We start from the raw sequence: 27,049 nt of genomic DNA, 5'->3' as shown, positions 1-27,049 counted from the left end.
CTCCGGGAAACGCGTTTCCAGACGATTGAGGAGATAAAAGCTGAACCAAAGAAGGTGCTGATGGCTATACCGGAAATGGACTATTTGGCATGTTTCGGGGATTGCAAAAATCGTTGGCATAAGTGTATTTCATCGAGAGGGGATTATTTTGAAGGGGATGAAATTGATTTACAAGAATAAATAAAGATTTTTCATTATGCAACCAAATTCACCTTACTTTTTGACCACAGCAATATGTAATATTCAAAAGGAGTCAGTGCTACCCGAATATTAAAGCGATATGAAGTCAGTGACGCTCGATTGAATACTTTTTGAATTGTTTTTTTAGTTGAAGTCCTTGAGGGCTGAACAGATAGAAAATGTATTACCCGATAACCCGAAAATGCCCGATTCCTAAAAGAAACGATTGCGAAGTAATCGAACTACTTTTTAAACTGGTCACCTCAACTCGCTGAATCTTCTAAGTGTCGTCTTACAAATATATTGTACATAGCTTCGGCATCAGAAAAATATAACCGACACATGAATCATGCGGAGAAAAATAGCAGCAACAAAAACAAAAGCTACTAAAGAACAAAATGTAGTTGCCTAATTTGCATAGAAACGCTTGATGTTGTTGGTGCATGCGTACTTCGATTTGAAGTATCTTGTTGTTATTATTCTGTTGTGTTTGTTGTTGTTGCATGCACCACTATCAGTTCGAACCAAACTATATTTCATGCTTCAACTTTTGTTCTTCTTGTTGCTGTCAACACTGTCAACAACATTGCTACCACCAAGATAGCTGTTGCTGGTGGTGCTTGGTGGCTGCAGCAACAATTGCTGTTGTTGTTCCTGCAGTTGCTGCTAACTTAAGAAGCTGCACTATCTCTCATAATGATTGACAGCTGAATCGAAAAGTTTGGCGACATTTTTCCTTATTTGATTTGCAGTTACTGCCAACAACAGCAGCAGCTAACGAAAAAAAGACACAAACCAGCAACGACAAGAAAATCCACCGCAACCATTAAATATTGTGTAAGGAAAGCAGCGGAAAAAATATAAAAAAAGGGAAAGCAAAGAACACAGAAGCAGCAGTGAAGTTTAGCAACAGACCGAAGACGGAAGAAGGATCAGCTCAGCTGCTGCTGTTACTGTTACTGTTGAGGAGGAAGTATGTCGCGAAATTGACCACAAAAATACAAAATACGGTTAAATGGGAACAAAACTAGAACAACAATAAATAAACGAAAGAGTTGTATCAGAAAGCGGAGACAAGCACCCACTTTCTGTGGATTTTGCTATTAAAATGAAAACAACAACAACAAAAAAACGATTGTGCTGCAATGCAATTCTATGTTGCCAGGCTGACCTTTTTTCGGTTAATTAATGTTAACACAAGAGTGTGTCAACTGACACAATCAGTGCTGGCAAAACGGAAAATACGATACATAAATTCATACCTTTATTCGACTGCAAACAACCATAGCAACAACTTCTTCGTTTTAATGAATAAACTTCCCTCGATTCGCAAACTCTTCAATAGGCAAACGTCACACCTGCCGCTTGGAATGGCAGGCCATTAAGATATAATATAATATATAAATGCATGTATGTGTGCATTTATATGTATGTGTGGATGTGGGTACCAACATCTCTTGTCGGCATTCGCAAAAAGCGGGAATTTTCCACTTGTCACCATCGTACATTTTTCAACAGTTTTCCCTCGGAAATTTATTTACGCTTAATAGACTAATTGCATGCCCAATTTGGGTGAAAACTTAAACGAAAATGCTACGATAATATTACAATTAGTTGACAGGATTACCAAAAATACTTACATGCATTCATGCAAACATGCATACGTACAAAGGTGTATGTAAGTACATATGTATGTGTGTAAATAGTTGCAAGTAATTTCCCAGGATCAATGAGCAATGGTGACAGCGCCAATGGCATTTGTATGCGACTCTTTGGAGTGGGATAATCAATTAACTTGTGAAAGAAAATGGCTTGGCAAGTCAAGATTAGCCAACTAAGTGTGCAACATTATGTAAAATATGAAAGGTTTCAGATCCAATTGGTTTGTAAGATCTCACCTTCTAGAGAGATGACCCAGTTGACGTGCTATCTTTTAAGGAAGCATTTTTTGACTGCATTGTCAAATTCTTTTTTTTTTTTAAATGGAAATACTTTATTTGCAATCTATCTTAGAATACAGATATTCAACAAAAGAGATCTTATTACCTAATGCGTAGTATTTACACTGGTGCAAAACTACATAGAAAACTATAGTATTTTTTCTTTTTACAATTCTTATGCATATTTTATGTTATTAGATTTAATTTTTACTCGAAAATTGTACAACTTACTTCATGTATAACTTATATTAGAATTTTAAAATTTATTGGAGCATTTTAACAATTTCATATTTAACTCTTTTTATTTTATTTAAAGGAATGGCAAGTGTAAGACATGATTGCGCTTTAATCGTCTAATTTCATTGGTTGTGTCCAACAAGCAATAGCATTTGTGTTTACATGATTTGACAATCGTTCAATGTATCTCTTAGAATATACTGAGATTTCTCTCTTAACAAATGGAATACCTAGATCCATGTGTATGGCTTCGTTTGTGATAAACCAAGGTGCATTAACAAGTGTTCGTAAGGTCTTTGACTGGTAGCGTTGCAAAATCTCCACATTGGACTTACTAGCAGTTCCCCAAAGCTGTATACCGTAGGTCCATATAGGCTTCAATATAGCTTTATAAAATCTAACCTTGTTTTCTAGACTAAGTTGAGATTTGCCACCAAGTAGCCAGTACATTCTTGTGGTTTTATTTTTAAGTTGTTGATGCTTAGCTTTAATATGATTTTTCCATGTGAGGCGTCGATCAAGATGCATTCCCAAGTACTTGACTGTGTCGCCAGTAGGAATTTGATGATCATTTAAATACACTGGAGGACATTGTTCTCTTATTAGTGTAAATGTAACATGGATAGTCTTTGCATGATTAATATTAATTTTCCATTTATTGAGCCAAGTTTCCAAAGTGTGTAAGTATTTTTGTAGCACGGAGGAGGCCTCTGCAGGGGACTCACTAGATGCGATGAAGGCAGTATCATCAGCAAAAGTCGCCACTTCTACCTTTTCTGTTGTCGGCATGTCGTAAACGTAACAAAAACAAGAATAGTGGAAAGAGCTGAGCTTTTACTTCAAATTAACACTAATTATACAAAATCATTCAATACAATTTCCATTAGCTGCAATAACCTCTTCTATGCGGGTCAGGAAATTCGGCAATTTCTTTCCCGAATCAAATGCTCCTTGTTCAAATGCTCCTGACCATAACGGTATTAATTGCAGCCATCAGAGAAGAAATGATGTTATGAGGACGCTTATTGATTTCACACTCAACTATACCCCATACATAGTAATCGGTGTTATGTGGTTATGGACATTTTCAGCCATCCAACCTTGTGTCGCCATCGCTTTGTGTGAAGGAGCAGAGTATTGCCGAAAGATGTATGGGATGTCTTCGCGTAAATTATCAGTCCAGGGTTATCCATAGAACCTAACAACACTTAAAACATAACAGTGGCTGGAAACTTTGCGCGCATGACAACCGGAACCTCTGCAGTATAGGAATATATTCATATGTTATTCTGGTCATTTCTGCGGTTGGTCTTTTCGCCTTGGTCAAAATTTTCTTCCTTAGAAAAAACCATAACATCTCAGGCGCTTCAGGGTGTTTAATTTTGTTTAGAAGGCATTTTGATCGGACAACTCGCTGTTCTCGTGTTTGCTCCGACATAAACTGTCTTCTAAGTATAACATAGTATTTATACCGGAGATCTTCGTGGACAATTCAACGGATAAGACCCTCAAAAATATTAAGCTCCCTTACAAGAGCTGAGTTAATCATCGCTTGCTTTAATTAAATATGTAAATTCTGTAGATCGGACAATGTCAGAACATTCCTCGTGTTTCTTTCGTTTTCCAACAGATTCTACATCGCCACATGATGCTTCCAATTCACGACGAACCTTATAAACGAAAGAACGAGTGCACTTAAGAAAATTTGGGAATTCTAAATCGGTGTGATTTCCACGTATGACTATGATAGCGCATGTCTCTTAATTTATTGAGTTAATTTGTACAGATCGTGAACCCGCATTAACCATAGTCCCAACAGTCGCCGAACCGGTGCCAAAACAGGAACCAATTTTGTCTTCTCGGTCGTGGTGACATGACAGGCAGGGGTTAGCTGCGTCATAACCACGTCTGCATCCTCCAAATTGCCTCCCGAATCACACGCTTCCTTTATAGCCGTTAGTACAATGGTTCTTTTCGGATTTACATCCAAATTAACATTACTTTCGTCCGTAGAAGAAAGCGCCAGAGCCCTGAGACATAAATGAGTTGGTGCAGCCTTCCCAGGGTCAGCTAAAGGATTTGCAGGTAGCTTGCTTCCTCCAGGGCCCTGATTTTCAACCCTGGTCGTCTTGGTTGTGAATAAGTTTTGGGCCCGCACATCCGATGCCCAAGCCGCTGGAGAACCAGCGGGAGGATTACCACAAGTGCGGGTACCCCGTGCAGAAAAATTCAGGTTTCTACTCATTTGTGGTCTATGTAGAGTGGTCCTATTTATAATCTGCAAGGGAGCCACTGTTGCAAAGGAACCTGTTATCGGCAGTTCTTCTCTAGATCCGTAGTGTTCTGCTTTAACTCATTAATTACTCTATTTGTCATCTGACAGCGAGGGACCTTTTGAGTTAAGTAGCAAAGTCATCTCGCGCAGTTTGTGATTCTTCATCACGTACTAACGGTCTCGGCTTAGTAGAGGCTATGGAGTTGGAGAAACCCACGGTATTGCGCTTATCTAAGCCCTGTGCCATCCTCATAGTAGTCATAGTCAATCCTAAGGAAGACTCATACAGTGGGAACCAACAATTAACCCTGCAAAGGCTTTGCATGGCCCTGGATGGTTGATGAAAAATAATGCTCTTCTATTAAAACAATCCAAGAAGCAAAGAAGTAAGGAAGTAAATAATCATCTTTCGAAATATCTCGGTTTCAACTCGTAGGGTACATATTTTTATTATTTCTGAATTATTCCCATGGCATTCGCTTCGGATTGTTGCGTCACTCACAAGAATTCTGCAATTGGCACACACAAATCTCCATTATATAGAGCCTCCTGTTTAGTAAGCTCAATAACTTTATGTCCTTCACAGCTTTGCCGATTTAGAATCATTTGTCCCGCTACGACACGTTCTTCCATTAAATGTAACCTGATCGTAAATATTAAAGAGCATTTAATGAACCCCGGCCACAATTTTCTTCAAGCTAGGTTGTACGCATATAATTAAATAACAATTTGTGTTAGCAAAACCGATGCCGCACTCGAAGTGCGCCTTATGACACATAATTCCAGCCCAACTGACAAAGTATTGCTCCTATTCTTCTTCTTCTTAATTGGCGCGATAACCGCTTACGCGATTTTGGCCGAGCTTAACAAAGCGCGCCAGTCATTTCTTTCTCGTGCTAACCGGTGCCAATTGGACACACCAAGTGAAGCCAAGTCCTTCTCCACCTGATCTTTCCAACGCAGTGGAGGCCTTCCTCTTCCTCTGCTACCACCAGCTGGTACCGCATTGAATACTTTCAAAGCCGGAGCGTTTGTATCCATTCGGACGACATGAGCCAGCCAACGTAGCCGCTGGATCTTTATTCGCTGCGCTATGTCTATGTCGTCGTAAAGCTCATACAGCTCATCGTTCCATCGTCTGCGATATTCGCCGTTGCCAACGTGCAAAGGTCCAAAAATCTTACGCAGAATCTTTCTCTCGAACACTCCAAGAGTCGCTTCATCGGATGTTGTCATCGTCCAAGCTTCTGCTCCTATTAGTGGCTACTAATTCGTGAGAAGATTCGGGAACCAAGAGTTCGTCTCAAAAAGTGAAGTGCTTAGAAGGGAAAGTCTTGGCAATTGGAATGCCATTCGGTAACAAAAAAGCCCCTTTCTTATTTTTAAAGGATATACAAAAAACCTGACATCTTTGAAATTGTACTTTCAACAATAATATGGGAACCAAATCATCTCGGCAATAACAAAGCTCTTGATGCGACATCGTTTTGGGTAGCTCTTTTCAAATTGGATCACCATTAAATAGTCACGTGGTCAAAATATCTTTGACTTCCTTGTTCTCAAGTAGATATTGAATATCGGAGCTTTCGTAAAAAATTCTCTACATCGTTTTCGTTGAAAAACTTAAATATACACTGGGCTACCCTTTCTTTGTTTAGCGTACTTTTGTTAAGGATGGGTAGAATTTAGTTTTCGTACTGCATTCAACTGGTAGCGGTTCACTAGTGTATTTTAACAATTTTGCTTTTGAAACCAGTTAAACTATCAAATTGTGTGCAGCAACGAGTACTAACGCTGGCTGAATAAAATCTCAGTGCAGTGTTAGAAATTTCTTTGGCGTGTTAGTCTGCAGAATTTTCAATTCTTTGTTGCTCATTTTGCAACTTCGCCGCAGTTAAAAAATTTTCCTACAAAATTATGTTGTCTAAGCGTGACTTCAACGTAAAAGCCCTTGATTTGATTAGGTGGAGAATTTTAAATAAAACATTTTTCAAAAGTATGTATTTGTGAAAAGTGTGACGATAGTGACACAGGAATAGGTAATTAGGCAAGTGATGTGCTAGTATTTGTGTGTAGATGGTTGCGAGCTTTTTTGCACATATGTATGTGTGTATGTTTGTAATCATACATCATAGTCTGGTGGGAAATATCTACCACAGAATTTTCCGCCACAGTCCAATTGTAGTCGAAAATAAAGTGTAAAACACATATTCTGAGCACCGACAACACTAATAAACAAAATATTTACTTATCTATTGTACATATGTATTTATTAGACCGGGTCGATTTGTGCGGAGGCAAAAAAATCGCCCATTGCTCTGTGAAAATCATATTCTAGGGATCAAAATAAGAAACTTTGCCGATGAGCTAGTTTATAAATGAGTTCCACGTATGAAAAACTAATAGAAGCAGTGTTCCTTTGTACCCACACTAAAGATCCAAAATGTTAATGCAAATAGCATCTGCTGCAAAATATTTTAAACAGTCGAAGACGTTCATAAATAAATGAGTGCAATGGGATATCAAAGTTAAAAACGTTGATGACTTCCCGGGATGAGGGTCAAAAAGCAAATACCTCTCCAAAGCAAGATAAGAGGATCATTGATTTGTGTGTGACAAAGCCGACCTTACCGATGAGTGGAGTTGAAGCAGTTTTAAGGAAAAGTGATGTTAATGTACCCAAAGGCACAATTCGGGGACGTTTACTGCAGAAGACCTCATACTCCGAAACATATTCAAAAACCCTCTTGCAACCCTTGTTAAGGTAGATTCAGAACGGAATTGGGCAAACGTAATATTCACGGATGAAACCTCCTTTTGGGGAATAGTTGCATGCGTTTACTGCTGATAATCTACAACTTCAACGAACTATTAAGCATACAGTTAAGGTTCATGGCTTGGGACTATTTCTCCGCAAAGCGATTTGGCCGTTTATTTGTGTTTACCGCCAATTTGAATGCAGTTTTGATGAATAAAATGTACCAAAAAGCATCAGCTGCGAAGATGAGCACAAATGCATAAATTGGAAACAGCAAACTGTGATTGAAATGTTGGATTGGGCTTCACAGTTGCCTGATGGCAACCCTATTGAAACTTTTTAGCCGATAGTTAAGCAAAAACTCAAGGGAAAACAAATATGAACGACCAAAGATTTATTTTGATAAATTCGACTGATTTGGAGCCATTTACCTCCATAACTTGCACAGAAATTAACACAAAATATAACTCGAAGATGTGAAGCCATTATTGCTAATGATGGTGAATACATTGCCTATAAAAAGTATTGTAATACAATAAAGTTTTTTAGAATCGAATTGGTCAAATAGTTTCTAAGTTACGGCGGTCACGGCAGGCTTCTGTGACAGATTTGTTAATTATAGGCGTTGAGTTTATTACTGACTGCCGGTTTGAACGATAGCATTGGTGTCAAAAAAAGCTTTTTGATTAAAACATATTTTCAGCTTTGTGGTGGATATCTGAAATCTTACGTCTAGGTGCCTAATGGCTAATATAAAAATTAATCACAAAATGTGTTAGTAAGCGCATAACTCAACAACGCATGGACCAATCTTAACAATTCTTTTTTTAAAATGTTCCTCGAAGTCCAAGAATGGTTTGTACAGCGAGAAAAAATCTAATAATTTCCGGGAAAACCCTAAAACAGCCCTTTTCTTTTTCTCATACAAATATTCCGCGTTCGTGTGTGTGTGTGTGCGTGTTCGCTTTGGAGGATCTAATGTGTTAACACAAAAGTGATAATATCGTGAACCCGACCAAATTTAAAAGTCAAAAAATGTAAGAGCTATAGATTTGATTGGCCTCGCAATATTCACCTTGAACAAGATTTTCGATATAGTGAAGAAAAAAAAAAAGTAAATTTTTTTGGCCCAGTCTACTATATACGTCCTGGCGACTCTGAGTTTGTTTCTCCAATAATGTTAGTGAAGAAGAAAACGGGTGACCTCAGAATGTGTGTTGATTATAGAAAACTAAATAAAATTACTGCGAGGGACAACTATCCTATGCCTTTGATATATGACTTGTTAAATAGACTAGAAAATATGAAGTTGTTCATAAAACGCCTCTAGGACAGTTTGAGTTTCTGAGAATGCCGTTTGGTTTAAGAAATGCCCTAGCAAATTTTTCCAAAATTTATAAATAAAATTTTTACCGACATGATACGAAGTGGCGAAGTTATCATATAATATACCTTGATTGCATTATGGTGGCAACGGCAACTTTGGACGAGCACTTTCATGTCCTAAAGAAGGTTTTCCGACGTTTAGTTCAGAACAGGTTAGAGTTACGGCTGGATAAGTGCGAATTTCTTCGATCAGAAATTTCATATCTAGGTTATTTGATTACTGGAGGAGGTATTAGAGCTGACAAAAAAGGACTGCAAGCCGCAGAAAATTTCGCAGTGCTAACAAAGGTGCAGGAAGTACATAGCTTTCAGGGGCTCTGTTCATACTTTCGCAGATTTATAAAAGACTTCTCGGTACTAGCCAAACCACTTTATGACCTTTTAAAAAAAGAAGAGAAATTTACATTCGGTCAAAAAGAAATGGAAACTTTCACTATACTTAATGGAAAGTTGATAGAATCTCCCTTGCTAGCAATATATATACAAAACTTCACTGTGACGCTAGTGCGCTAGGTTTCGGGGCAATACTACTTCAAAGAAAGAATTATAAAAAGTTACACCCTAATTTGTATTTTTCGAAGCGCACAACTGAGATTGAATATAGATATCACAGTTTCGAACTGGAAACGTTGGCAATAATATACGTGCTGAAAAGATTTAGGGTGTACTTACAAGGCATTAAGTTTAAAGTCGTTACCGATTGTAATTCTTCGACGTTAACGCTTAACATAGACATAAACCCACGTTCGCAAAGTGGGCACTGGAACTTCAAAACTACGACTACGAACTAGAACATAGAACGGGAAATAAGATGCAACACGTTGATGCCCTTACTAGAGTGAACAATGTTCTGATGAGCCATACAAATACGTTCGAAGAGAATTTAATCATATGCCAAAATAGAGAAGAAAGTATTAGATACGCTAAAAGAAAACGTATAAGAATCAGTACAATTGCCGATCGTTAGTTCTCTTAAGGACATCAGGCTACAAGCTGAAGCAGTACAACCAAAAGCACAAAGGTATAATAAGTAGTACGCAGATGCTAAACGGGCACAGCCGCGTAAGTTTAAATTAGGGGATTATGTTGTGATAACAAATTCCAGTTCTCAAGCAGGGTCTTCAAGTAAATTAGTACCAAAATTTAGAGGTCCGTACAAAGTAGCCAAAATTTTAAAATATGATCGTTACTTGGTCGAAGATGTTGAAGGTTTCCAACAAACACAGATACCATACAAGGGCATTTGGTCAGTTACAAACCTGAAACCGTGGTTCGAATGTGAAACAAGAAGTATGAAAACATGTAACAGATAATGTTCCAAATATGTAAACAGTAGAATCAGGTGATTCTAACAGTCAGGATGGCCGAGTTGTAAGCATAAGCACACATCCACCTTAGTTGATATGTGTAATTAGCCCCTAAGCAATAGTTCTTAGTCAATTTAAAAATATATTCACACCTTAAGTTAAGTGTTTAGACCTTAAGTATAGCTTATTTTGTTTAAGAGCATGGCTAACAGCCATTTCGAAAAATGAACATAGGAACAGATTGGATTTGACCACGAACGAGGTTGGTTGAACATTTCTATATTCAGTGTTTTCAATTCTGAATTTTCCACTTGAGAGCAAGCGACATATAACTGAGTATCCACTTTTGAGGAGGTTTTTGATTAATTACTTTACTAAGTTTTAAGCGAAAAATGTAGTCTTCTAGTTGATCATCGTAGTACAAACCACCATCCCTACTCACTTAAGAATTGTTTGAGAAGGTAACTGTTTCTATTTAGCACTATTTGAACAACTAGCTTCTCTTGCCCCTTAGGACTGAAATTTAGCGTAACCCGAAAGACAAATTTTCATAAAAGCAAGAATTTGCGCCAGTAAACAAGACGAGAATTGTGGAAATTAAATTTGAGTTTTTCAATGTCAAAATCAGCAGCCAAGGCATATAAACGGAAATTAATCATAAAACGCGGCAGTTCTGCTGCTGACAGACAGCAGCACCCAGCCAAGGAAGCCATAGGGAAAAAACCAACAAAACACAATAATCAGTATCATGAGTCTCCCGACAGACAGCGGTCGACATAGAGTTTCCTCTGCTAAATGTACTGTGGCAAGTTCGTAAGCGCTGCACAAGTTGCTTACACACAACTTGCATTCCCGATGGAACGTCATGATCGTAAAAAGTGCTGCATGCAACACTAATGAATATTCCAAGCATTTCATATGTGAAATACAGTAATTTTGTGCGCTCCAACGAAAGAGGCCAACAGTAGGGGCAAATATCTAAAAACGAGGTTTAGGAAGTGGGTTGCTGTCAAGAGGTGAGTAGTGAGTGTATGCAGGGAAGCATATTTTCCATATTGCGGTGGCACTTGACAACGTGTCCGCCAAGTGTAATGCGCACTGACCAGCAACCGGTCAGTGGATATTGACGTTAAACCCTTGCAACAGGCAGCAGCGGCTGTAGTAACAGCTTCCCAGAAAACACTAATATTAAATGCAACAACTGTGACCAAGTGCGACAGCAAAATTGTTATGAAGAACAATAAAAACAACGCCCATGATAATTATAAGAAATCGAGAAAGAAATTGAAAAACTGTGAAGAAACTAGGAAAGTTATAGAAAAAGAAAAATCCGCAAATGAGAACAAAAAATTAGTATACCCTACATGTAAGTGGCAAGTGATACAAATAACAAGAACAAGTAAGGAGAGGTGAGTAATTTTCAAACTCTAAAATCTTGGGCTTCCAATAATGATAAAATTACTGATGCTTGCACGAAAAGTCTACGGTTCGAACCTGTATACTAGAAATGAACTCAGAAGTTTGGCATCGCCCAGTGAGGGGCAAACATTTGCTGTTTCATATCCATTCGAAAACAGCCAAAAAATTTTATCTATTACATAAATCCATTACATGCATATCTATGCATTGAGGTATAAACATTGCCATACTGCTTTCACAAATATTTTCACGCCTGTCGAATTGTCAAAAAATAGAACGGCAATAAGAATAAAATTACACTCATGTACATACATACCTGTATGTATGTATGTAAGTAACGGCATATTGGAAGTGCAATGATATATAAGCAGTAAACGAAATTGGTGAGAACTCGCGAGCAATGAACGATAAGGCAAATGATATGAAGAGCGGGACGACACATATTCGGACAACATTTCAACTCATTTGAAAAATAGCGAGAAAGTGCAATAAGCATTATCGAAATCAACAACAATGACAACAACAACTGCACATAGTAGACTCCGTAAAGAAGTAAAGGCTTTACTAAAAAGATAAAAATAACAACAACACTAACAAACAATTAAATCACGCAAACGAAGAAATCCAGCGAGCACGGCACACAAATTTCAGCCAAAAAGAAAATGGAAAAGCATCTGAAAAATGGGGAAAACAGTTTAACGCAAAAAAGCTAACGAGCCAAGTCAAATAAGGCGAAATTTTAGCGAGGCAGAAAAAATTATTATAAAATGCGTGAATGCGAGAAATTAATGATAGGCAAATGCGAAAGAAAGCGGTGAGTGGCGAAACAACACAGCTCTAGTGTTGCATGCAACACATGTCAAGTCTTAAATTGCAAAGGCGTTTAAGTTGATTTTTACAGCTGGTTGTTATTTTTGTTGCCGTTGCTTAGATGCGCTCACTCAGCTCACTGATGCAATGCGCTGATAATTAAAATCAGTGAGTGGCTGTCGGCTCGAGTCGCCCAGCCCAGCTACGAGTACGTCCACGCGCTATGGTCGCTGCAACATACGGAATGTGCGCTGCAGACGATGCAACAGAAATTAGCTGTCCACCTGTGCGAATGCGCAGCAGCAGCAATAACAACACGAGCAAAATCACAGAAACAAATGCATGGATGCGAGTATACCTATGTTACCCATCTAATGCGTATGCTATTCGTTTTCGCATTTTATTTTCCAGTTTTCGTTGCAACTAATCCACTAGTAACTTACTTCACTGTTAGCAAGGCATGCTTTTTTTTTTTTTTTTGTGTTTCGGTTTTTAAAGAAATTGTAATGATGAGCGAAAGCGCTAGAACAGTACTCGAGTTGCGGGTATTGATACGCGAACAGCTAGGTTATTTATTTATTTATATATTTCTTTGGCCCAGCTCGGCAGAAATTTTTTATGAACAGCTTTTTCACAGCAGAAATACAATCGAACAACTTTTCCTATTATTCGATGTTCATGCACGAAGATTCGAACCTACGCACCTCCGAAGGGTAGTCACACACCGAATGGGGGTACGGTGGCTGTTTTATTTATTTATTATCAGTAACAAACAACAATAAAAAAATTAATATTATACTTAAAAAGCAGTAGCTACCAAGGCCTTCAGCTGTTTTATGTTTATGTTATGTAATATTCGTTTTTCTTACTTTTATATGTAAAGCGTTTTTCAGTAAGAGTGCTTCAACTTTTTTTTTTGAATAAAACACAAACGGTTTGACTTTTTTAACTAATTTTTTTTTTATTATCGCGTTTGAACATATACATTTAAGTATGAAATTCGATTTCTTTTGCATGACCACCGCGTGCACGTTTTACGAAGTCCAATCGTTGAACCCAATTTTCGACCACTCTTTTGCATAAATCGGCCGAAATTCCAGCAATTTCGCGTTAAATATTGGCTCTGAGCTCACAAATCGTCGCCGGCTTGTTACTGTATACCAATGACTTCACATAACCCCAAAGAAAATAGTCTAGAGGCGTCAAATCACACGAGCGCGGCGGCCATTCGACCGGTCCATTTCTGGAAATAATGCACTCATCGAACTTACTCTTCAACAAATCAATTGTAGCGTGTGCTGTGTGGCTTGTGGCCCCGTCCTGTTGAAACCACATGACGTCTAAGGCCATACCATTCAATTGCGGCCAAAAATACTCGTTTATCATGTCGCGGTATCGATTTCCATTCACAGTAACGTGGCGATCGTTCTCGTCAACGAAAAAATATGGGCCAATTACGCCGCCGGCATGTAAACCGCACCAAACAGTGATTTTTTCGGGATGCAACGGTGCCTCATGAATCACGTGTGGATTGCTTTCTGCCCAGTAACGCATATTTTCAAGTCAGGCAAGTCATCATGAATCGTTTGAGGCCAGAACAATGCTTCCAATTGAGGAAATTTACTTTGAAAAAAAATATATTAAATCATATAATTCATAAAGCACTGGCGGAATCCTCGGCTCTCATTTCTTTCGAAATGAGGAAGGAGCTACCGTTAAGATGAATGGCGAGCACTATCGAGCCATCCTGACTGAATTTATATGACCGGAAATTACTCGACGACATTTGGTTGCAATAAGGCGACGCAACTTGCCATACAGCGCGCTTAACAATCGATTTATTGCAATATTCAAGCCACCATTGAACTAATCGAATAGGCCTTGTATAGTAAGCCGCAGCCGCGGTGGACATATGCCAGATATCACATTCAAAAAATAAATACCATGAAATTATCTACCAGATTATATTAAAAAAAATCATACCAACAACATATTAGATCATTATTGATTTATTTGACGTGACAGTATATAACTGTTGGTATACGTAAAGGAATTGTATGTACATAATACCTTCTTCAAAAATGTGATACCTGTTATTATGAGTCCTTCATATGAAGTTTCTGAAAAAAATAATATCACAAAAATTATTACCAAAAACATGGACTTGTGTGAGCTGCATACTCCTCCCTCAGAATTGGTCTAGAAATAAAAATTGCATTAGCATTTTGATATATGTAAAGGTCTCACGTAATCAGCAAAAAGTATTAGTCGAAAATGCAGCTTGACTAAACCATCTCATAAATAATTTAGATTTAATGAGCCAATTTGGCTTACAGTAAAGTACTCAGACACCCAAGTGATATGGTTTTAAATAAAAAAATAAACATTAAAATCCAAATCTAATGTGTTTATGTGTCACATTTATTTTCGTTCTTCAAGCGTATTTTTCAAACAACAAAAAAATAAACAAACCTCAACTCATTCCTACATAGAAAATACAAACATAAAAACTTAGCAAAATACATGACAAAAAATAACTCGGACATTTATGAAAAATAGAATTAGGCAAATATAATAATATTTAAGAAAAACCAATATAATTAATATTTAGTCAGCAAGCCCTTATTTTTTCTCATAGCATTCAGTCTTCTTGGCATGGATTCGACCAGCTTCTTTCATGATAATCATCTATTTTCGCCCACTCTTCTTCAATAGCATCTTCTACGCCTTTCTTGTTTCTAATAACAAAGTTTTTCAGTTGGTTTTCCAAATAAGCCCACAGATGTTCAATTACATTGGCGATTGGATATTGTGGAGGTGTTTGAAGTACTTCAAGTCAGTTGTACATAAGCCATAGACGGACATCAGGTGCCTTATGCTTGGGATCGTTGTCATGATAGTACAGGAAATTGTCCTTAATTCCCAATTTCCCTTGAACCAAATTTTTTTTTCATAATTGTTAGGTATTGTTTGTGGTCCATATTGCCGTTAATGAAGACAAATTTACAGTACCAGCAGCGGACATACCATCCTATACCATTACTGACCCTCCATCATCTTTAACGATCGGACGAAAGTTATTTTTCAGCAACTCTTCCTTAGGCCTTCTTCTTCTTATTGTCCAACTGACCTAAATATATCAAATTTGCTTTTATCTGCAAATAAATCGTGCTTCCAGAACTCAAAATCCTTATCCCAATGACGCCTAGCGAGTTTTATTCTCTTGTTTGGTTAATCTCGTTGATGAAAGGTTTTTTTCGTGCAACTCTTCCACTATAATTATTCTTTCCGAACACCGTACGCATACATTCCGGATTTCAGTTAATATTAAGGTGTTGGGCGACTTCTGTTGCGAGCTTAGAAGCGCTCAAAGTTGGAGTTTTCTTAATTAAAAATAGTTTCCACAAGTTTAGTTTCTCTGATCGAACGGGGTCCATCCACTATTTCTGCGATTTCCTCAACGGTTTTACTCCTTTCTTGATGACTAATAATTAAATTTCTGACTTCAATTGAACTTTATCCACGTTGTCTACCCATGTTTACAATTTGGACTTTTATCCAACAAAGCACGACTGAAATTTTATTACGTTTGATTATTTCTTTGCACTATTTTATCGAGAGCAAATTAATTGTGGGATTCCCCGTGTGCCAAACAATCGCAATAATGCCAGATGTCAGACATTTTTTTTTACACTAATTTTGCGAATGCTGAATGATACATTTTTATAACAAGGAAGTAATGGATTTGTAAATTATTATTACTATTTTTAAATTCCTATTTGAGTACTCAATAGAAAAATATAAAAATAAAAATATTTAACTTGCATTTCTTACAAAACTTTTGAATTTGAAGCTGCATGCCAGTTGTCCGAGTTCTTTATTGAGCCACTGTACTTACATTGCCGTTTAGGTAGTAATGGGTTTCTTACCATCATTTTAAGAGTCTTATGGAAAAATTACATGCCTACTTTCACTTTGCTTGCAATTTGTGGTCTTCCAAGGAAACACATTTAAAACCTTGCCTACTGATAGCCAGAGCAGATAAATTCCTTGCTGAAACGAATTTGGGATTTCGGTGATAAGACGTTCGAGCAACTGCCAAACTCGTGGATAGATATTTCACTACTTTCGCCTATAAATAAATAAATGTGAAAAATGTATAGGTCTTCAACCATAGGTAACTGCGAATATCCCAGGAGATGAACTGTATGAACTTTGAGATACAAATATTTCACCCCGAAAATATTCAATGCTGTATCTGCTGAAGGTGGCAGATGAAGACGGAGGTTTACTTGGTATCATACTTCTGATTGTTGCATGAGTAAAAAGAGGTAAATCGTTTTCAAGCTCAAAAATTCGTTGAGGCTGTTTAGCGTCAATGAAGAACAATATAAAATGATATTGTAAATCATGATGCCAGAAAGAACATAAATACTTACTTTTCCATTTCTGTCTTTTTTTTTTTTTTTTTGGATGTGTTAAAAAACAGCTCCTTGATAAATTCGCAGATGTATAAATTTATTCACTGGTGTTTTATAGGGCAAGGAGTAATTTGGTATTATTTCGAATTTGAAAAATGTTTCATTTAAATATAAATAAATGTGGCATAACTGGGCCAAGCCACGTCAAGGATACTTCATCGCTTTGATTTTGATAAAATTTGGATTATCTCTATATATATATATATATAGTTGGCGCGTACATCCTTTCTGGGTGTTTGGCTGAACTTATCCTCCTATTTCGGGTGTGCGTCTTGATGTTGTTTCGCAAATGGAGGGACCTACAGTTTCAAGCCGACTCCCAACGGGAGATATTTTTTATGAGGAGCTTTGTCATTGCAGAAATACACTCAGAAGTTTGCCGTTGCCTGCCGCTAGTAGAAATATCTTTTTCTTCATATTGGTCTTTCTCTGAGATTCGAACCTACGTTCTCTCTGAATTCCGAATGGTTGTTACGTACGAACCCATTCGGCAACGGCAGCCACCTGGATGCCCTATACTGGATGATCTATACTATACCACAAATTTTGCAAAAGTGGTGCAGGAAATATTGTGTGAAACCCCAAATACATAGGGGTTCAAAATTCAATTTTTTATACAAATAAATGTTCTTTGTATTTTAAATAAAATATCTGTTGGCCTTAGCCTATAAAAAATTGCCTTCTTTATTGTATTAGGATGTCTATTGTGCATTTTTGAAATAATATAAGCCGCGTGAAAAAAATAAAATATAGAACTCTTTGTCATTCTAATATACTTAGATTTCATTTAATTTGAATTTATTTATTTATAGTCTATGAAAATACAGGTTTCTTACAGACTATAAGCAAATTACTATGTACAGTATATTGTTCTTCGTTTTGATTGGTGCGATAACCACTTACGCGATTTTAGCAGAGCTTCCGGAGAATCTTTCCCTCAAACACTCCAAGTGATGCCTCTTCGGATATTGTCATCGTCCAAGCTTCTGCACCACACGTTAGTACGGGCATGATGAAAGCAGAATCTTACAAAAATAAAAAAATACAAATAAGAGTTCAAAATACTAACGAATTCATCTTATTTATTAGGTGCACAACTAAGTTCCCGCTGTTTTTTTAATGAAAATACAACTTTGTTCTGAAAAAATCGTTACAAGTGAACCATTGAACCTTTGCTCATCGCTGGCTACTACTTTTTCCCATTATTCTGGTAGATCTCATATACCGTCGCGGTAAAACTGTTCATCTTTTAAGGCTATCCACGGATCAAACCAGTTTTTTATGTCTTCATATGAATGGAACAGGTGATAATCGGGCGGCGCGATATCTAGAGAATATGGCGGATGTGGTAAGATTTCCCATTTCAGTGTTTCGAGGTAGGTTTTAACGGGTTTGGTACCGTGAGGCAGAGCGTTGTCATGCTGTAGAATCACTTTTTCATGCCTCTCCGCATATTGCAGCCGCTTCTCGCGCAGTGCTCGGCTCAATCGCATCAAAGTCGATACCGATCCCCAATGATGGTTTCGCTTGGTATTAACAGTTCATAATAAATAACACCAAATTGGTCCCCACCATGGCATAAGCTTCGCAGCGTGAATATTCGGCCGAGGCGACGACGTAGAAGCATGACCGGGCAGTCCCCATGACTTTCTTTTCTTTGGATTGCTGTAATGAATCCATTTTTTATCACTCGTCACGATGAAGAAAACCATTCATTTTTTGCCGCTGGAGCAGTTGTTTATAGGCGAAAAAACGACGTTTAACATCCCTTGGTTTTAACTCATAAGGAACCCAAGTCCCCTTTTTCTGAATCCGGCGTCTTCGACGGTTTTTGGTCTTCCTTCACGCGGACGGTCGTCAACATTAAAATCACCGTCTTTGAAGCGACGGAACCCATCTTAGCACGTTGTTTCACTTAAAGCAGAATCTCCATAAACTTTTTGTAGCTCTCGATGCGCTTCAGCCGCTGATTTTTTTTTCGAATGAAATAGGAAAATCAACACTTCCCGCAAATAACGATTATTCAGCATAAAATCAGACATTTTCACAAAACTAAAAGTATATGATGCCAAAACAAAACCACTAATGTGTCGAAGCAGTTTGTTAACCATATGGCTAAGCTTGGTTTATGACGTTTGGGTTATGTTAGAATCGACTAGCACTCACTGCTGGCAGCATCTATTGACAATTTCTATTGTCAAATATTGCAATGTCATTTTTTGAATTACGCTCACGAAAAGGCAAAAAAAAACGACGGTTCCTCTGCGGAGTACTTAAATGGTTATGCGACTGACTGCATTTCCCAATCTCCGACGTTCTTGTTCCCATCGCATGCATTTCAAAAGTTATTTCTGGAAATATCCGTGCCCCGAAACTATTACTTCACCGAATTTGTTGCTGTCCCATATAGTGACGTCTTTTATGAGCTTAGCCGACTATCTGCAGAGTGTTTCGTTTCTCTTGTGGTCCTTTATTTCGTGCGCTGCATGTATGCTAATTCCTTCTTCCATCCTCTCGTTCGTTGATGCCCACAATTTTATCCTCTCAAAGGCTAGTAAATCTGTCGGCATTGAGCCGCTTATGTCTTGAACAGCTGACTCTGTTACTGTTCGGTATGCAGATACATCGTTCGTTGTGCCGATGCTAGGAGCTCACACCGATGATTTGTCTTTAGCGCATTTGCCCACAGTCCAGCTCTGTATGAGCCATCATTATATTCCGTTTTCTTTGCGTTGGTTCCTCTATGTTTGCCATCACTATACTGGGTAGTGATGCCATCTTGGCGGTTTTCTCTGCTGCGTGTTTTATTTGGGCCCAAAAAGCTAGTCTCAGGTCCAGTCTTAAGCTTAGGTACTTTATGATCTTTGTTTTTCGTGATTAGCGTATTTTAGCAAATTTGCATGATAACTTCTAACGGGATCTGCTTCTTCGCTAAAAGTTTTGTATTAGATTCGTAAATTGGGTCGTACGAAAAACATACATACCTTATGGCGCTAAGTAATTCTGTGTACAGCTTGGATTAATAGCATTAATCACTATCAATGTTATATAGTATTTTGGTTGAGTATTTGTTGGTCTTGGTCGTTTGAGCCGCCTAGAGTTTGCGCTTTCTGTTGATGTTGTGCTTCGTCTGCGGATGATTTCCGCTACGGTATCGATATTTAGGTCGCGATGGATATCTTCATTTGGGGCTTACTAAAGAACATTGGCTATTGTTCTGAGAACAAACATTAAAGAGGCTAAAATACTTCCCTAACAAACACTAGGAGAAGCAATAAAGGTTGTAGAACTAGTGCCATAAATGTCTACAACACATCTCCTGTTAGGCAGATAAGATTTAACCCATTGAAGAAAAACTGAATAAAATCCATAGCAAACCAATTTACTAGTTAAAATAGAATGAAATACTTTATCAAAAGCTTTAGAAAAATCTCTATATATTTATACTGTCAACCTGTAAACCCCTTGTAAAACACGCGATGCAGTATTCAATATAAAAAAGCAAAGTTAGAAACTGTTGTACGATCGAAAGTAAATCCATGTTGATATGGGTGGCTTTTAATGCAAAAATGCGTGAATCCCTCGCTGGTGCCTCAACGCTCAGCTCCTCGCCACTCCAAGTCAGATTATAAACTATTCTAACTGTCAGCTTCAATTACATGCACACATCCCCGTTAACAGTTTAATTTTTTAAAATGTTTGTGCATTGCTATTCCAGCTAAATTTTATTGCCAATTTTTGCATACCAGCTACGCAGCCTCGCAGCCACTCAGTTGATCGGTTGGTTAGCCTTTTGTTGCATTCGCCGATATTTGTATACATTTCTCAGCTGCCAAATGTTTGCATGCGTATTGGCGTAAGTATGAGATTGTGTGTGTATTTATACATGTGTATGGACATTTGTGTGTGTGCGTATTACTCTTTTGGGCACTACACAGTAGCTTTGGTGTCATATTGAGCTGCATAACTTTCTATTCTCCTGTGACTATCAGTTAACTCGTATGCGGCAGCTGCTCCCCCTTTGCTCCCCCTCTTTCTAACTGCATTTTTTCTTCACTTATTTGCTTTGTGCGTTTTGTTCGACGTGCAACGGCGCTTCTACTTCGTATTTCTCAGCCTGTACCCTTCTTTTGCTGCTCCATCAATCCGAGTGAGCGAGCGTTTGCTTTTTATTGCCGCATCTGCGTGCAACAGCTGCCCCATTGCTGCTGGCCATTCCTGATTGCAGTTGGTTGGTCAGGTGTGCACTTTCAGCTTGGATGGTTAATTCTTCAACCGATGTTGAGTTTTTTGTCTCCTCCCTCTGCCTTCCTGCCTTCTGACTTCTGCCTCCTTTCACCATTGCCTTGCAATACTCCTTCGCTGATATTTTACTCAATTTTATCAGCAACTTTTCACATTTTCTTTTTCTTTTTTTTACCGTTCAATCATAAAGTTGTGCTTTAAAGCCTTTTTAATGGCAATTTTGTTGTTTGTTGTTTGAAATCAAACGCTGCCTTACTGTTGCTATTACTGTCAATTTATTGCGCATGTGCAACACGCACACACATACTCAAATGCAATGCACTGCCAGCAACAGTTGTCCACAGTTGGCGTTTGCGTTTGTTAATTACTGTTCGTTCTTTTGCCGGTCACTCGCCAAACGTTGTTTGTTGTTGTTGCTCATCTGGCTTATAACTTTGCTGCTTACTTCTCTAGCGGACTTTCGTTGTTGTTCTTGCATGCACAGCTAGTTATGCAAATACGCGCTGACTAATTAAAAATACGTTTTTTGCTGGAAATTTCATTTTATGCGTAAGAAATTTGTTTGACTCGGCAGTGGTTGTTGCAAGCATTTTGTTGCTGCCACTGTTGCCAGTTTATGGCCGTTTGGCTACAAATCCACTCGAGTGCAGTCCACTTCACACACAAAAGCGCTTGTGCCTGAGTGCAGCGAAAAATTTCGAACGTGTGAATCGTTGTAAAAATGTAAAATTTGCTGTTAACACCAAAAGTGGATATCAAATTTATGATCGGCATTTGGCAACGTGCCTCATAACAGTTTGTAAAAGTTGCAATTTATGAAGATATTCACTTGTGCGATAAGGCGGTGCCGCTAATTATGTTTAGTGCGGAGATTTACACAAAAAGCCTATGAATTTTGTGTTTCTGTTTTTTTTTTTAAGAGAATGAAATAAACGGAGAGGACACGATTAGAAATTTTCATGAATGGTCGTTTATGTAGGTATGTATGTTTTTCAAACTCTCATGCACAGAATGCATAGCCATTCGCAGACTTTGAGCGTTAATAAGAACCGGTGCATTGGGATACCATTTAATTAGAATTTTTATAAAACAAAGTAGAAGAATGGAAAGGAGAAGCAATACAATTTTTCGGTCGCCGTAGTCGAATGGGTTTCTGCATGACCAACTTTCGGTAGTCTCCAGGTTCGAAACCCACTGTGGGCATAAGCCACCAAATGATAGAAAAGGTTTTTTCTAATAGAAGTCGCCCCTGGGCTGGCAAGGGCAAACCTGCGAGTGCATTTCTGCCATTTGTAAAATAACATCAAGATGCATAATGCGAATTGGAGGACTAGCTCGGTAGGAAGACTAGCCTATATATGTATCTACTCCTGCGTTTTTTTAATTTGTATTTATTTTTATTTTTTCGTTTCTTATCAAAATATATAGCCTTGGTCCAGAGGTTCCAACGTAAAGGATTTTCAGGGATGTTTGCGATTTTATGCGTGGCCCTTTGTTTTTTTCTTGTTATTGTCTCTAAGCCAACCCATCGTACTCGCTGATTTGTTGGAGTTAATCTCCATCTAAATTTAATGTTGCCAAAAATACGCATTCACGAAAATAGAAGTACAATTCCTAATACATTAATGTACTCTTGACTATCCATGCTACCCTCTCAAATGAACATTTCGCCGACACCATCAGCAGCCTTATATCCCCAGATCACAATGCTGCATCCCCCATGCCCAATGGGTACTACGCAATTTGGATGGTATTCTTCGTCAACCCATCGCCTCACGTACGTCACACCAGGTGTTTCAAAAATCTATAGGAAAGAAAAAAACTCGTTTTATAAGATTTGTTTTATTTCCTCGAAATTGGAGTAGGTTAAAAAGCTAGGGATGTTGATATTTTCAAATTAAGCTTACCTCGAAGTTCGATTCATCAGGCCACAGAGCATGCAGCCAATCTTTTTCTGTAAAATGTTGGAATCGGAGAGTCCACTCCAAAACTTTTTTCCGATTTTGTTCTGAAAGCATCGACTCTTTTCTGGCTATACATCCTTTTAAACCTGCCTCTAGAAGCCTTTTTCTAGCTGTTCGAGCACAAAGAGTTTTCCAATTTCTTCCGATAGGGCAGCTGCAAGGGCAGAAGAAGATTTTTTACGACCTTGAGAGACTCGCATATAAATTTTCGTTTTTGCGTTGACTAGTGAGGCCTTTTTTCCACTTTTTGATTTTTTTGGTGGCACAATGGACTGTGCACCGCGAACATCCCACCAAATTGATGATAATTTTGCAATAAAGATTATTCACACGTTGGCTACAAAATTTAAATTCCAAAATATTTTAGTTATTAATTAATTAATATTAAAAATGCAACCTTTTAGACTTTACGCACCAGGTGCGCCATGGCTTTCCCCGTAATACAATTTATCAAGGAGGGGCAGTTCCCCAGCATTTTAAAATGCTCCGTTTTTTTTTTTGCTTCAAAAATTCATTTACAATCTAAAGAATATCTTTTCAATGTTTTAAGCTTAATAGAAGGTTTGAAAAGTCCCTATAAAGTCAGCGAAGAGATGAGCGTCGAACAAAAGATGGGGAAAAACGAAAACTTTAATCGCGTTTTTCTCGAAATACGTTTTTGCCGCGCGGCAAAATTTTTAAAATTTTACAAGAATATTCTTTAACATATCGGCCATTGCATGTACGTCAAATTTTTTATTAATTATCACTAAAAATATTGTTTTGATCAAGTTGTTTATAAAAAAAGAAGTGTATTTTTTTCTCTTCAAATTTTCATTTTTCTTGTTTTCATTAAAAATAGGTAAGTGCAAAGCGGAAAAACATATTTTAATGAAACATTTTTGTCAGGCGGATTTCAGTTGATTACAAGAGGGTGAACATTCCACGGCGCAAATTAAAGGAGCGATTTTGTTTTTTTTTTTTTTATTTCAAAAAGTATTGGAAAACTGGTTGTCTGGAGGAGCTGGCCCCCTTAAACACTCTAGCTTGCGTGATGTTTGAGAGAAAGATTCTGTGGAAGGTTTTTGACTCTTTGTACGTTGGCAACGGCGAGTATCGCACGCGATGGAACTATGAGGTGTATGAGCTTTACGACGACATAGACATAGCGCAGCGGCTACGATGGCTGAGTCATGTCGTCCGAATGGATTCAAACGCTCCGGCTTTGAAAGCATTCGATGCGGTAACAGCTGGTGGTAGCAGAGGAAGAGAAAGCCTCCTCTGCGCTGGAAAGATCAGGTGGAGAAGGAGTTGGACTTGGTGGGTCCAACTGATGCCGGTTAACAAGATAAAGAAACGACTTTATTAAATTCGACCAAAATCGCGTAAACGGTTATCGCGCCAATTAGGAAGAAGGGGTCACTTTTGTAGCCATATTTGAAACTGAAACATATTTGTCTAATACTTTTGCCCACAGGTGTAGTTCACACCACAGCAATGACCTTTTAACCTAAATTTTAACTCTTGGTACGAAATAAAAATATTTAAATTTAAAATTTGCCTCAAAATCTTTACAAAAATACAAGGCATGCAGTTTTGCCCATTGAATGTTGGAAAGTTATTGTGCCATTTTAGAATGACTCAAAAGCGCGATGATTTTTCATATTTTTTATAGCGGGTATTATGCGCTTTCTTCCGTATAACGAAATTTTCACCCACTTTATTTTACCAAAATGCAATTCTGTACGAAGTTCGAACCTTCCAGTTATTTCATTTCACTTCATTTATTTATTAATACACAAATAAAGCAAAGAACAGAAGTTTTAACACAGTTTGCCATTCTCAGCTGTCAAATTATAGTTATCGATAACGATAGTTTTCATGCAAAAATCTTTAAATTTCGGGATAGTCCCAGAATATCGGGATTACAAAATAAGATCCCGAAAATCCCTATATCAGTTAAATCCTTAAAATAGGCATCTCTACTACCAACTCCACCACCCAACTACCGCTGAATGAAATTTATTAGAATCACAAACAAGTCCTATCAAACGCTTAATGTAAACAAATGTAGCCTAAGTCGATGAGCTAATTTCTCCTTATCTGCGTGAATTCGAGCCCCAGCATACTCCAGATATTCAAAATGCACTAAGTCGTGGAAAATACTCGTGAAATGAGGGTCAGCATGCACACTTCTTTTCTGAATATACGGATTGGTTAACAAGTATTGAAAGGGACACCTACTAACCAGTAGCAGAATCAAAATATACTCGTACAAATATCTGGCTTAAATTAAAACAAAAGCAAACCTTGCTTCTCACATGGCCTTTAAATTCATTTGATTTACCTATCTATCCATGCACCAGAAAAAAATGCAAATAAAATTACAGTGTATCGTTGCTACCCGTTATTGTAAGACAAAATTGCATTCATTTTCACATAAAATCCGGCTGAGATGAGGCTTAGAGAATGTGGCATGGCGCAATAATACCAGATAAGCAAATACAATACGAAACAGCGTAACGCTACGCCTCACAATCATTGACGTCATTGCTAAGCACTAAGCCGCCAAAAGAAAGAAGAGATATTAAAAATAACTGTAACAGAACATCTTAACTTATCACTTTCTTCCTATAAATGACCGGAATGCTGATGCAACAAAAGACCAAACAAAGACGTTAACAGAGCTTTTGATATGGCGTGTAGAAGAAAAAATGTTCAAGCCTCTCTCATTTGCCTAAGAGTCAAAGAATTTTCACACAAACTGGTGATGATTTTGCTACATTCACATTTACCCACGTATATACATGTATACATAAATACATGCATACCTATGTACGTTACTTATGCAGCTTGACTAAGCGAATTCGCGTTGCATCGCTGGCATTTTTGTGTTCTTAGGCGCCAATGACGTCACCAACACAAGTGACAAATTAAAATAAGCTATAAATAAAATATTTCCCATCACAACAACTTAGAAAATAGAAAAGCATAGAATGACAGGCAGAAAATAAAATGAAGACTGGGCTGAGGAGAGCGAAAAGCAGGCGGGGTGCGACAAAGCAAAGATTAATACTTAATTGCTGACCTTAAGTGTCAAAAGCGGCGTGTTGATGCGAATGACGGCATCGTCGGCCACTAAGCTACTTACTATTTATATTTATATGTACTTATAGCTGGTTGGTTAAGTGCATTAATAATAGCACAAGCGATAAACGTCACTTGCGACAAAGCGCAATAATGCAGCGATAAAAAATCCTCAGCCATTATTAGACCCTTTTCAGCAAAAAATAAACTAAATACTTAGTTTACAAAGAACGCACCACTTTTGCTATACTCGGCCGTGATAAGCGTGTGTGAATATGCGTGCTATATAGGTAGTATGTTCTGGGTTCGCACCCAGTCAAAATATTAAAAATACAGGGTGAACGATATTTATATTGATTTCAAAGGCAAAATTGTTAAAAAATGATTACAATTTTAACATGTATTCACTTTAGCTCGATATGACCGCCTTTTGCCATGACTATAGCCTTCAAACGGTCAAAAAATGAGTTGCATGCTGCACGAATGTGATCTTGAGGTATTTTGGCCCATTCTCGTATAATCGCTTTTTTCAGCGCATCCACTATTTTTTAGTCCTCACCTTGCTCTCCAATATGGACCAGATGGAATGCGGATTTGCGTCTGGCGAATTCGAAAGCCATTGTGTGGACGAAATGAAGAGAGGAACATGATTTTTTAACCATTGCTGGTTCACACGAGCTTTATGAGACGGTGCCGAGTCCTGTTGGAACGTCCATGATCTACGACCGAAATGTTTGCGTGTCCACGGCTTTAAAGCAGCTTCTAAAACATTTTTCCGATAATAAGTCGCTTTCACTTTGACACCAGGCTCGATAAAAACGATTGGAGAGCGTCCATCAGCGGTCACTGCGGCCCAAACCATTACTTGCTATGGGAAATTGCTTCGAGTGGCCATACGTAGGCTTAAATTCTCGTGTGAGCGTTCGGTCAAGTAAACACGATCGTTTTGAGTGTTTATGAGCTGCTCAATTGGGAAATTTT

Source organism: Anastrepha ludens, chromosome 2 (assembly GCF_028408465.1).
Source record: "Anastrepha ludens isolate Willacy chromosome 2, idAnaLude1.1, whole genome shotgun sequence".
NCBI lineage: Eukaryota > Metazoa > Arthropoda > Insecta > Diptera > Tephritidae > Anastrepha > Anastrepha ludens.
The sequence above is the reverse complement of the archived record's forward strand: the minus strand, read 5'-3'. Positions refer to the sequence as shown.